The 12,188-nt window shown below is 43.0% G+C and overlaps 1 protein-coding gene across 9 annotated transcripts in view; it reads left to right on the forward strand.

The window, feature by feature from the left end:
- Positions 1-12,188, forward strand: part of LOC128154031 (5-hydroxytryptamine receptor 2A-like) — a 108,147-nt gene that overhangs the window by 53,875 nt on the left and 42,084 nt on the right. The gene's annotated exons all lie outside the window — the stretch shown is intronic.

A 12,188-nucleotide genomic window follows, 5' to 3' on the forward strand; every position in this document is an offset into this window, starting at 1 on the left:
GAGTAAGGTATCAAATGCATCCAGCTTTCTCATCTGTCCGAGACTCCAAATCCATTTTTTTTTCAGCATGGTGATAGGACTCTCCGCTCCTGGATATTACAAAGGGATATTGCGTTTGCCTCTGTATCTCTGATCATCATGTTTGTATACTCACGTATCAATATGATGTATGTGTGTTTAATAGATAATATTTAATCACTTTTGAAGTCTGTGTTCAGATTTTCTTTGAAAAGTACTTAAATATTGATATTTCTTGGAAACAAATAGTACTGTTTACTTGCAAATTTGATTAGAAATTGGTTTACTGTCCTATAAAGTAAAATGTAGGGATATTTATGTGACTTCTTCACTTGCCTAAATGATTAAGTCAGACAGAGATTAATTTCTAAAACACATTGATCAAGCATACATCATTCCAAAGCCTATATAACTTGTCTACAGTGAGTTAAATCAATATGTGATTTAGGTACCGACCTAGCCATTGAGATCTTATGCATAAAACCTTTTATTTTGGTCTGTCAGAATAGTTCTATCTCTAAATCTTCTGTGTGTTACAACATGTCTATTTTATTTTTAGCATTTTACTCTGGTTCCCTGGAGCTTGAAAGGGAGCATATAAATACTGAATGATTTTATTGACCTGCACTTGCATAAATTCTGGATTACCTAGTGACTCTAAAAAGGTGAATTTATGGAAGTGATCTTCCTACATACATACTTTCTGAGTCTTTGGAAACTAATGGAAATGGATTTTCCGTTTTGCCTGGAAAATGATTACTTAAAGTTGTTTAGAGGTGTAAAGCATGCTGCATATTTAGAGGCAAGTAAATATCATTGATCTGAAGAGGAGTTGCAATTATTCCTCTTTTCTACCAGAGTACCAGTATTAGCTGTTGATGGCCCAAGCACCTCTCCGCAGGCAAATGGCATTGAATAGATTTTTGGGCAAAAGTTATAATTTCAGAACAGGCATGGAAAAGTTGTGGAAATACTGTGAGAAATGAGAATAGCTGCTGTTACTTCAGCAGAGCCAGGAGGCCACCGGAGCCATGCTGGGTGCTGGCATTGCTCCCTTGGGCCAGCTCGGTAGCCCTTGCTAGGCTGGACCAAAGCAGGCATGTTGCCTTCAGGCTTTGTGAGGGGAAGAGGAAAAGCTCCATTTGGGGAAAGCGGAGCCTTAGAGGAACTTGTGGACTGATTTGAGTAAGACCCCTGTGAAATCACTTTTCTGTATTATTTAAGCTACTAACTGTGGAAGTAAGCAGCCACTGCTGTGCCACTCCAGCAGCAAGGGGAGAAGGCTGCCAGAGGGAGTAGAGAAAGTCTCTCCCCTCTCCCAAGTGATTATTTGCTAATTCATCCTGAAAATAAACACTCGGTTTGATACCCAGAAGCTAACGGGCATGGACTGACAGGGTATGTCTGAGAGAGGACCAAAGCAAAAAGACTGAGGTTGTGTCAAGGGTGTTGCTCCTCTTTAAATCCACCATAAAATGCAGATGCCCTTTTCTGGGCATCTAGAAAAATCATTTAGGCTGTAAGACTAACAGGACACATCACCCTTCAGCATTTGATGGTTCATGTAAATTAGACATGCATGCAAGAGCACAGAGGAAAAGCAGGTTAAACCTGTCACCCATCCTTACATACAACTTGGACCAAATACAGCTGTGTCTTCCTCAGCTTCACATGTGCTGGAGTCATCGAGTTTTTCAGAGTCCTACACCTATTTCTAGCTTTGGCAGGGAGGGGAGGCAGGTACCTTGTATATTATACTCAGCTTGGTGGACCAGTTCTTATGACAACATGAGGCAGCAGCTGGAAAGGCTCTTGGCAGAGTCGCAATGTTAACAAATGTTGTTATAACTGACAGCCTCCAGACATCCATCACTTATTCCCGAGTCTGTTTTATCTGGTGTCATAAGTAGCATCTCTGTACCATTGCACACACTGGTTTTGAGGAAAAAATCTGGCCTCTTGGGTAACATGGGGTTTCTTAGCTTAGTTTCCTTTGAGCTACAGTTTTTGGAAAAATGGTTCTTCTTACAGCAGCCTGCAAGCACTCTGGATGCCACAGTGGCCAGTAGGACAGTGGACTTTATCTTGTTTTCTAAAAGCTAGAGGTCAGGAAATCCAAACATATACAAATGCTTTAGTAGGTTTTATATTCTGTTTGACATGATAGCACACAAACCAGTATCAGTGATTAAGAGGGCAAATATTCACGCAGCAGCAGAATTCCTCTGGGAGTAACCGGGGTTCATGGCCATGGACTGAGCAGGGAGAGCGTTACTGCTTGGAGCTGTAATTGCGAATGTTCAGTCATTTTTATGCTGTATATCTTACCCTGTGCATTCTATATAGTCTAGGTATTATGACACTGGGCTGTTTCAAAAGCTGCCGTATGCTGCATGGAGGAATGTATGCAGCACAACTCTTCTAGATTTGTAGAAGTCACTTTTAATTTATGTAGTCAGAAAGGAACCTTAAAAAATACATATTATAAAAGCAACTTCATCACTCTTCTATTTAAGTTTCCACATCAGCACTCTCAGCCCCAGTGATAAATTCTGGTTTGCAGAGTAAGTTCATTTCCTTACTTTTCATCTAATGAGGTAGATGAAGTAGATTTCACTTCAAGCGTAACCAGAAAATTAGACACTCTCCACAAAGACTTCTGGTTTTCAGTGGTTTGCTTTTCTTAATTAGAAGAAGGAAAATCAAGTTGTCAGTTAATTCAAGAATCTTATTACAAAGGAAGGGATGGCAGGATGTGTCATGCTGGATTTTTCACCAGTTAGTCAGTGCTCTGATATATTTATCAGTCAGTCTTTCTTAAATGTCTTAGACTAATCGATGAGTTGCATTTGACAACTTAGAACGTTTTTCATGGCATGCAGTTCCTAACGAACCGAACAGATTAGTATGCTAATTAATAAGCATGTATTGGGGAGAGTAAATGAGAAATTAACACCATGTTTAATCTCAATGGAAAAACTTCTGATTAATTAAAGATACTGGTGTGATAAGGCATCAAGTATTCTGCATGTAATAGAGCTTCTGACAACACATGGAGATTGTCTGCTCACCTCAGAGCATTTTAGGGACAAGCAGTGGTGGCTTTGCATCGTGTCTAGTGTTTATGGGCAAGAAAGAGAGGGCTGTTCTTTGCCTACTAGGACTAGTGAAGGAATGCAAGAGAATCTCATCAGCTGATCTGAGTGGAAGTTACAGAAGGTATTAAACTTTCTTTGTTCTAATGAAACGGGTTCACAGCTGCTAACAAGTTGCCAGAGTGTGGCCAACAAGCGGCCAGCACACTCGTCTGTGATTCCAGGTGCCCAGGCTTCTCTCTTCGCATTTCAAAAAACACTGTAATGCTGGCAGCCGGATGCAGCTTCCAGGAAGGCTGGTATTAGATGCAGCATTCATTAGCCCCAACTGCTGGAGCAGCTTTACATCCAGATTATTGTTATTATTGACAATTATCATCATTATTATGTGGTGACAGAGATGTGCTGAGCACTTGCGGCAGACTTCGCTGTTTATTTCCCCTGCAGAGGGAAGGGGGGGGAGCGGAAAGAGCTGTCAGTCAAACAGCCTGTTCTGCAGTCTCATTTCGCCTGACCCTGCTTTGCCATTCTAGGGTGGCACTTGCTATCAGCAGTGAACATCTTGCAGAGAGACCTGATCAGGCAAGACAAGGACAAGGTGTTGCTGAGTAAGTTTCTGGGTGCAGTCGATACCTGAAAGGACAGACGGAGGGTGCCTGGGGTGTTCGTAATGCAGATCTCCTCGGCAGTGCCAGGGCATGCTGCACGCTTTGATGATGCTGGGTATTTTCTGAAGCTGCAGCAAGGACCAATGTGGTCCTTCAACAGCTGGGGCCATCTGCTCTGTCATTATTTTTTTTTTTTTTTTTTTTTTTCCCCTGCTGATTTCTAGTAATGGCTCTCAAGGTACAGGTTAGTATTTACTGCTGCAAGCAGCCACATGCACCTGAGTCCAAATGCTGTGTGGCAAGGATACAAGGAGTTAAATACAGTTGTTGTTTTGGCCCTTCATCCTCAAAAAAAAAAAAAAAAAAAAAAGAAGGAGAAAAAATGAAATAAGAAGTGACATTTCTTATACTGGAGTTTCCTTAACTCTTTTAGTGTATTCATGGTTGTGAGTTAAGTGTCTGCAGTCACATATATATGTAAGTGACTGTGTCAATCCACCTGGATTAATTAATAGTCTTCCCCTTCTGACAAACTCCTGGCTTAGTTTTAGCTAGTTATTATATAATCTAGTCGTTGGCTTATGACTGACGTAGCAAACTGGTGAGATCACCCTGATATTTTAACATAACAAGTTGTGCTTAAAATCCATCAATGGTCTGGAAAAATGGTAACCCCAAAATCTGTGAACTGGCAGTGGATGTTTTGACCGTGACCTGTGACCCATCGCGCTGCTTTGGCGTTGTCCTCCCTGTGCCACGTTACCCCGGGTGCCTCCCTATGCCAGGGCAGCATCGTCCTGCTGTTCCTGGGCTGCTGGATATACTTTTGCACACCTCGGGGAGGACTGAGGGGGTCCCTTTCCTCTCCCAGCTGGTTTAACTGCCTGCGTTACTGCCAATAGTAACTGCTGCTCCCTGCTCAGCTCTGCTAGTGATGGGGTCAGCTGAAATTTTCAGATGTTCTGGGATTTTGGAGCCCTCCTAGCCTGGCCGATGGGCAGAGTGGTGCCTGGAGCCAGGGCTGGTATCGTGGCAGCGGAGAGCAGAACACCATGTTGATAAAAGGAGTTGAAGACAAGCACAGTATCACCAAGGCTTCATCTCCAGAGAGCGCCAGCAGCATCTCATGGCACAGTGGAAGCTCCAGCTCTTTTAACAAGAATATTTATCAGGTTTAGCGTTTGGGCCCTCCTAGGGCTAGACAGATACTTACTAACTGCTTCTCTCAATACTGTAGTGAGGCTTTAAATATTTATATGATTGATATTAAGTATTAACATGATTGCCGTCAGGAGAAAGGTGAAATCTCACCTTGTTAAAATAATGCCCTTATAAATGATGCCAGAAGTACACCACCTTCACTAAGAAGGAGCCGGTACGGAGCAGTACCAGTTCCCATATATGTTTGTTGCCTCTGATCAGTGAGCTGGGATGGTGGGAAGGAGCAGAACAAACAAAAGTTTTTCATGGCTTATAACCAGGATCCTCAGAGAGCAGCTGGAAGAGAAGAGAAGAGAAAGAAAAGCCAGAGTCTGGCATAAGAGCAGTGAAGACAAGGCAAATGCCTGCAGCAAAACCCAGGGGGTGAGGGTAAAAGCTGTGGGCTGCCAGCCCAGCCACAGTGTGAGCCAGTGCCAGCTGAGCCTCCCTGTCCTGGTTTCAGCTGGGATAGAGTTAACTGTCTTCCTAGTAGCTGGTACAGTGCTATGTTTTGAGTTCAGAGCGAAGAATGTTGATAACACTGATGTTTTCAGTTGTTGCTCAGTAGTGTTTAGACTAATATCAAGGATTTTTCAGCTTCTCATGCCCAGCCAGTGAGAAAGCTGGAGGGGCACAAGAAGTTGGCACAGGACACAGCCAGGGCACCTGACCCAAACTGGCCAACGGTGTATTCCATACCATGGGATGTCCCATCCAGTACAGAAACGGGGAAGTGGGGGGCAGGGTTTCGCCGCTCGGGGGACTGGCTGGGTGTCGGTCGGCGGGTGGTGAGCAATTGCACTGCGCATCATTTGTACATTCCAATCCTTTCATTATTGCTGTTGTCATTTTATTAGTGTTATCATTATCATTATTAGTTTCTTCTTTTCTGTTCTATTAAACCGTTCTTATCTCAACCCACGGGTTTTGCTTCTTTTCCCGATTTTCTCCCCCATCCCACTGGGTGGGGGGGAGTGAGTGAGCGGCTGCGTGGTGTTTAGTTGCTGGCTGGGGTTAAACCACGACACTCCCAGAGCCTTATAAACATCCACCTCTGTGCTGAGAAAATTGTATTTCAGCAGCAGTTTAGGTGCATTTATGAGGAAGTTATTTTTAGGGATGTGGATGGGCCTTAGTTCTCTGACCCCCAGAGGCAAATGCTGCTGTTTGGAACATGAACCCTGACGTCTCATGCAGGTGATGCTGAGAGAGCGGTGTCTGCTCTGCTGTGGCCAGGGTGCTGTGAAGATGGTCCAGGAGCCATGGGGACAGCTGCGGGCATGGGGGAGGTGCTGGTGAGATGCACTTCCCTTCAGAAGAGACAACAATGAAAGGAGAATGGAAATGATTTTAAATCTCTGGAAAAAACCAAACTACATAGTTACAGTGACCCTAAGCCTACCACGAGCTGCAATGGAGATAAGAAAGGAAATAGCAAATTATAAATGGTTGCTGTTATCTAAAATATAGATAAAGGTCTTAATGAATGGAAAACCCTGGAGAATGAGTCTGGAGTATAACTGCCAGACCAAATCAGACTAGAGGTCCAGCTAGACTAATATTTTGTTTCTGACAGGGGCCTGAGCAAAGCGATGACTTTTCCTGTGCCAGACTGTTACAGAAAAGCCTTCTCAAAGGGGACATTTCCTCCTAGACTACATTGGCTGGTGTTTGACTTGTGCCCTATATTATGTGAATTATATCCCCTGTTACCTATCTGTCTCAAGTTTTTGTTTAGCACTTTGTGATATGATATTCAGGTATCTAGAAATGGTCAGTCATTTTAAAAATCCTGCCAAGTCATGGCCTTAGCTGCATCTTGGCTACACCAAGTTCCAGATGGCAGTTGCATTATTTTCAGAAACTATTTTTCATGCATGTTAATTTTAAATGCATGACCTTTCTGTTTGTATTGAGTAACCACTACAATTTATTCTTCTGCTAGAGTGTGAGTGAATGGAAACATCTAGGCTGCTTGCACTTTCTACTATGTCATAAACTCTGAGGTGGGATTTTTTTTTTGCTCTCCAATGACACCTTGTACCTGGGATGTGTGGAATGAAATTTATATCCAACAGCATGTATTAGTTTGTTATCTTTTGCCATCAGTAAAATCTATTGGCTGATATGCTATGCTATGCGCTCATCCAGCAGCATTTATTCTCTTTTGAAGTCCCCACAACTTTCTTGTAACCTCAGCTAACCTAAATAATTTTGTGAAATCTAAAAACATGCTACATCATTGCTCACTCTCTTTCCAGTTTATTAGATACATAGAAAACTTTAATTCAGATATTGAGTATCCTGCTACTGAATTTTCTCCACATAAACAACTTGTTTACCTCATGTGACAAGTGGAATTAAGTTGTGGCATATCTGTGTTGCTGTTGGGGAAAAAAAGCTCTGTATGGTGTGCCCTGCATCCATGTAAAAGCTTCTCTTCTGCTACCCAAAGTTTAAATTGTGCTTAGAGTGAGGGGAGGGAGGGAATACTAAATAGCCTCTTGGATACTCTCCGTATCCCGCTGAATACGGGACCTTGGTTGTAAAATATTTTGAGGCAGCTAAATGTTAACTTGCAGGATTTTCCAGAGGTCCTGAAAATATTGCACCCTATGATGACACTCTGCTTGATCATGTTTGGAAATCACATTAGGACCCTGTATAGCTTTAGCTTGCCTTGGTGGAAAACTGATGGCTTCTGGTCAAGTAAGAGTCAAAGGCTGGAGAGCTGAAATCAGCACAGGAGCTCAGGACTGGAGAGGGTGATGATAGCTAGCAAGAAGAGGGAGTGATGCTACGTGCCCTTTCTCAGTAGTGATTAAATTTGGTCACTTGTATTAGCATCAACCTCTTCCAAAACATTTTGAGTAGGAGCCTTTAGCTGTCAATTGTTACATTGAAAGCTGTCTTTGCTCCATACACATAAATTTCTTCTTAATTTAATTTCTGATCTCATCTGAGATTATCCATACCTTGGTTTTGGCTTTTTATCTTGTTTGTTTTATTTTTTAGTTAAATTTTTAATGTTGGACTTTGCACAATAAAGACTGGAAGCCAGACTAGTGGGGAAAGTGTCATCATCTGAGCAGCGCAAAGCACTTTGAAATGAAGACCATAGTGCTCCACGGCACTTCAGAGTCATCTTCTTGCTATTTTTATTAAGGCAGAATTGTTTTTAAAAATTGTCACAGGAATTTAACTTATTCTAGCCTTTTGTTATTCTTTCTCATTATTTTGACATGTCTTTTTATTGATGTCTTGTATGAAAATCTCCCCAAGGTTTTTGTATTCTTTTGTTATGAGAGATGAGAAATCAAATTTGATAGTTGCAGAATGGCACCAATATGAGCTGGATACAGTCATTGGGACATTTTTTTTTGTCTGACTGATGAAATTCCACTTGTTCACGCAAGGACCAGCCCCATCCCCAGGACTTTCTCAACAGGCAGGTTGTGTATGACCCTAGTGCAATACTCTCCATCGAGATAAATACTTTATATGAAATTAGCACGAATGCCTTTTCTTTCTGTGTCTTTCATTTTCTCAATTAGTTTAACAGAAAAAACTGCTGGACACTCTTCTGGAAGGGATGTGGCAGTCTTGTAGTAGCTATGCAAAATAAAAAAAATTGTTTAAAAAAAAAAAAAGCTTAGCTCTTGGTGAAGGTGTGTTGAGGAATTTGATTTATTTTTTGTTGTTGTTGTTGTCTTCCTCTCCAAGAGGTCATGTAACAATCCAAAGAGAATTTAAGAATATTGCGTGGACCATGAATGTAGAGGAAGCACAAAAGATGTCAAACCATGGATGCAGTTAAGTGACAAAAGATGTTTGTGTGGGCACAGCTACCCCTGACTGAGAAACATGGTGCTTAAAATTGTTTTTATTTTCAATGAAATAACATGTCACCAGTAACATCTGTATTGATTGGTCCTACCGCCTGGGAACATTCATTTGACTGAAGTGGCTTCTTCATACACTCCTTTCTAAGCCTCCTTGAAGTTTGAGTCCTCAGCAGGTTGAGTAAGAGAAAGATCAAAAATGGGCGGCCCATAAAACTGGAGAAAGGTGGTGTCCACCTCTTCCATGATGAGCTGCTGCTGTGCCCTGTAAAACAAGACACACAGACAGCACTGATGGTGAAGTTCTGGTCTAGGAAGAAGATGGTGAAAAGTTTCCTGGTCAAGCTTATATATTGGCTTTCTTTCTGCTGAGTTTTTCCTTTTGAGACAATGCATGGATTTTGGTTTCAAAGCTTGCAAGCAAAGGAACAACCCCTAAATAAATTTTATAAATTCAAGGAAGCAAGTCAGGGAAGTCCCTGCTGCCTGCAGAAAGACTGTTGTCAATTAGGAAGTTTATTTTAATTATGTTAAAGCATTACTTTGAGTTGGATTTGACTTCTGAACAGTGTCTCAGCCTCAAGTTGGGTAGAGCAAAAAGTGCTGGAGAGCACACTTAGCTCCTCTGGAACATAGTTCTGCATCACTCCTAACATCTGCAGGATCTGTCTTCTACTAGGTTAAATTATAATAGTGTTCAGCGTTTGACCAGCCGTCACTTCTTTGGGCAGATGGTAATGTCCTTTACCAGTAACTGAGCTGTTTTTTCTCTGTGTGCTGCAGCTGCATGGACAGATTTAGAAAGCTTGTCACTTTTAACATAATAGGAACCGGCCCCATAAAAAATCGGATTTTAGTAAAACCTTGGCTTGCATTGTAAATTCGTCCTAAAAAATTCCATGGGACCCACTGTAAATCTTGTGTATGGAAGCTCTTTTTCTCTCCCTCAGGACAAATCTATCCCTTCCTTAGCAGGCCTCTGTGCAGTGACGGCAGCTGGTAAATTTGCAGCATTATCATGGCAAGCGGGATGTGACAGCCAGGAATGTATTTGAGAATATTGGGAGAGAGAGGAGCAGGCAGGGCTTGCTGGTAGTGCACCCCAAGTATTGTCTGAATTGCATCCTTGGAGATGCTGTGCCCCACAAGAAAGGATTGCAGGCAGCTCCTTGTGTCAGCAATTCCCCCTGTGTTTGTCTGACAGGACCATTTGAGTCTTTCCTCCAACCTGTGTGAGAGCACGCAGCCATACCAAACCCCAGCCCGGGCCATGCTCTTTGCTGTGTGCAATGTACAGGGGCCAAAGTCAGAGCAAGTATTGTGGGGCAACGATGTATAGGTGCAACGAACCTCAACTATCACCCAGCTTCTGTGATATTTTGATATCTCTCTTACCTGCACTGCCATCTGTTACGGGAGGTAGGACAAGTGAACTGGGTGCTAATAAGTGGCTATAATGAAGGCACAAGTGTCCCTCCTGGGCTCTCGGCAAGGCTTCATTAACTTTGGTTACAGATATGAAGGTCACGTTCCACAAGGTGTACTGGTCTGCACTTTCCTTCTGAAAATGAATGCTGTTATTCTTCATTACGCGCTCTGGAAGTGAATGCTTTACTCAGTGAAGCTCCCTCTCTCCTGTAGCTGCTCTGCTGCAGCTCATGGGAGCCTGGACCCCGTTGTGCTACGAACCACTTGATGCCTCATGCTGCAGAAAAGCAGGGAGCAAGGGCCTCTCCCTGTAGCATCCTGAGCAAACATGTCATGGCAAATAAAACTGCTCAGAGTGCTTTCGTCTAATTATATTTTTTATTAAAATATGGTGCCTTGCCAAAAGTGAAAACTCTGTAGAAGTGTATCCATGTCTACGGCGCTTCTCCTGGGGAGCTGGAAGAGGAATGGGATTATTCGAGTTGCTGGTGAAGTATTTCTGCAGCATGTGGGAGTCTGAGTCCCCATTCTGCCAGCTTCATGATGATCTGTTGTGCAAAACCTAAAAATTTAGCCAGTAACATAATAATCACTAGGGCGTTTCGGACTATATTTCAAGGTATAAAGTAGAACTTCTGTCCTGAAAATGTGTATTTTTTTAACATAACTCTATTCTTGCAAAAATCTTCAAAAGTTCCCATGTTTATTCTAACGCTGACTGAAAACAGATTTCCAACCCTGTAACACTGCTGAGAAACTCAGATGCCATCCTTCAGCGTGTTCAAACAGCAAAAGCTACTCCAGGGCTGCAAAGCTGTGAGATCCAGTCTGCGGTTTGCAGGCGTGTGCTGTGAACTGGGCAGCTCTCTGGGGCCTGTGGGAAACAGGAGCTGGTTTCTGTGGTCAGCGAGCATCTCTTCCTCCCAAGGAAGGAGCTCAGCGCATCCTCCTCTGACAGCGATGAAGACAGCTATGCCTGAGCTCCCAGGATGCAGCAGCTCACGTATTAGCTGTCCTCCACAGGCTTCTTGCCCATCACTTCAGCATTGCTCAGATTCACTTGCATGTGGCAAGTCTTTTTTTTTTTTTTCACGAGGAGAGGAGAGGACCCCTTGCCTTAGGTCTCTAATCTTGTTTCCCATACTGCTGAGCTCTGGGTGATGCAGCAAAGGGTTTGCTGTTGCAAAGAGGATTTTCCCCAGAGTAAATCAATGCCAGCTTAAGAGAGAGTTTGAATGGCACCTTTCCTACCTGCTGTGGGTAGGGCCCGGCAGTTTCGTGCCAGGTCCTTATGACTAATTTGAGCTCAGCTATAATCCACGTTGTGGAGCATCAGTTTATGGGACTCCGAAGACCAATTTCTGCTGTCAGATACAGAGGCAGAACTGTTACTATTTAATTTTTTACCACCTGCCTCTTTCTTGTTATTTCTTCACTCTGTGCTGCTGGTATATCATCCAGCTTTGGCTTCAGCCTGCTTCTCAGTCTAGGCAGAGCTATTCTTTATTACCCTCCCCGTGTTCATTCCCATCAAGAAGAGGATCTTGTCAATGTGCCAGCTTTAGGAGAAAGCACCAGAGAACAATAAACATTTCACATTTGTAAACATGTTTTTTTGCTCCTCCTAACCTCTTGCTGTTAAGTAACTAGCTACTTTGCCTACTGCGGGTTAATGGAGCCTTTAGCCTGTGATCTGCCAGGGATGATGTTGCTGCACGTGGAGCTCGGGCTGCTCGGATCAGCATGGATGAACACAGCACAAACACTTTCAACAGCTTCTGTTTCTGGTAGCTTCCATCATGAGGGTGGTTCATGGAGAAGGTTGCATGGCTGCTTTCTGTTGTCTGCTAGAACATTTATCGATTGCACATGCTTTGAATCAGCTTGTGTTAGATTTAATTAAACAACACCCCTCCAGCGAGGTGTAGGGGATCACAGAGCCCCTGGATATGCACTCAAGAGCAGGGTGCACATCAGTGGTCAGGGGGCTGTGCCAG

The sequence above is a fragment of the Harpia harpyja genome, chromosome 18 (assembly GCF_026419915.1).
Source record: "Harpia harpyja isolate bHarHar1 chromosome 18, bHarHar1 primary haplotype, whole genome shotgun sequence".
NCBI lineage: Eukaryota > Metazoa > Chordata > Aves > Accipitriformes > Accipitridae > Harpia > Harpia harpyja.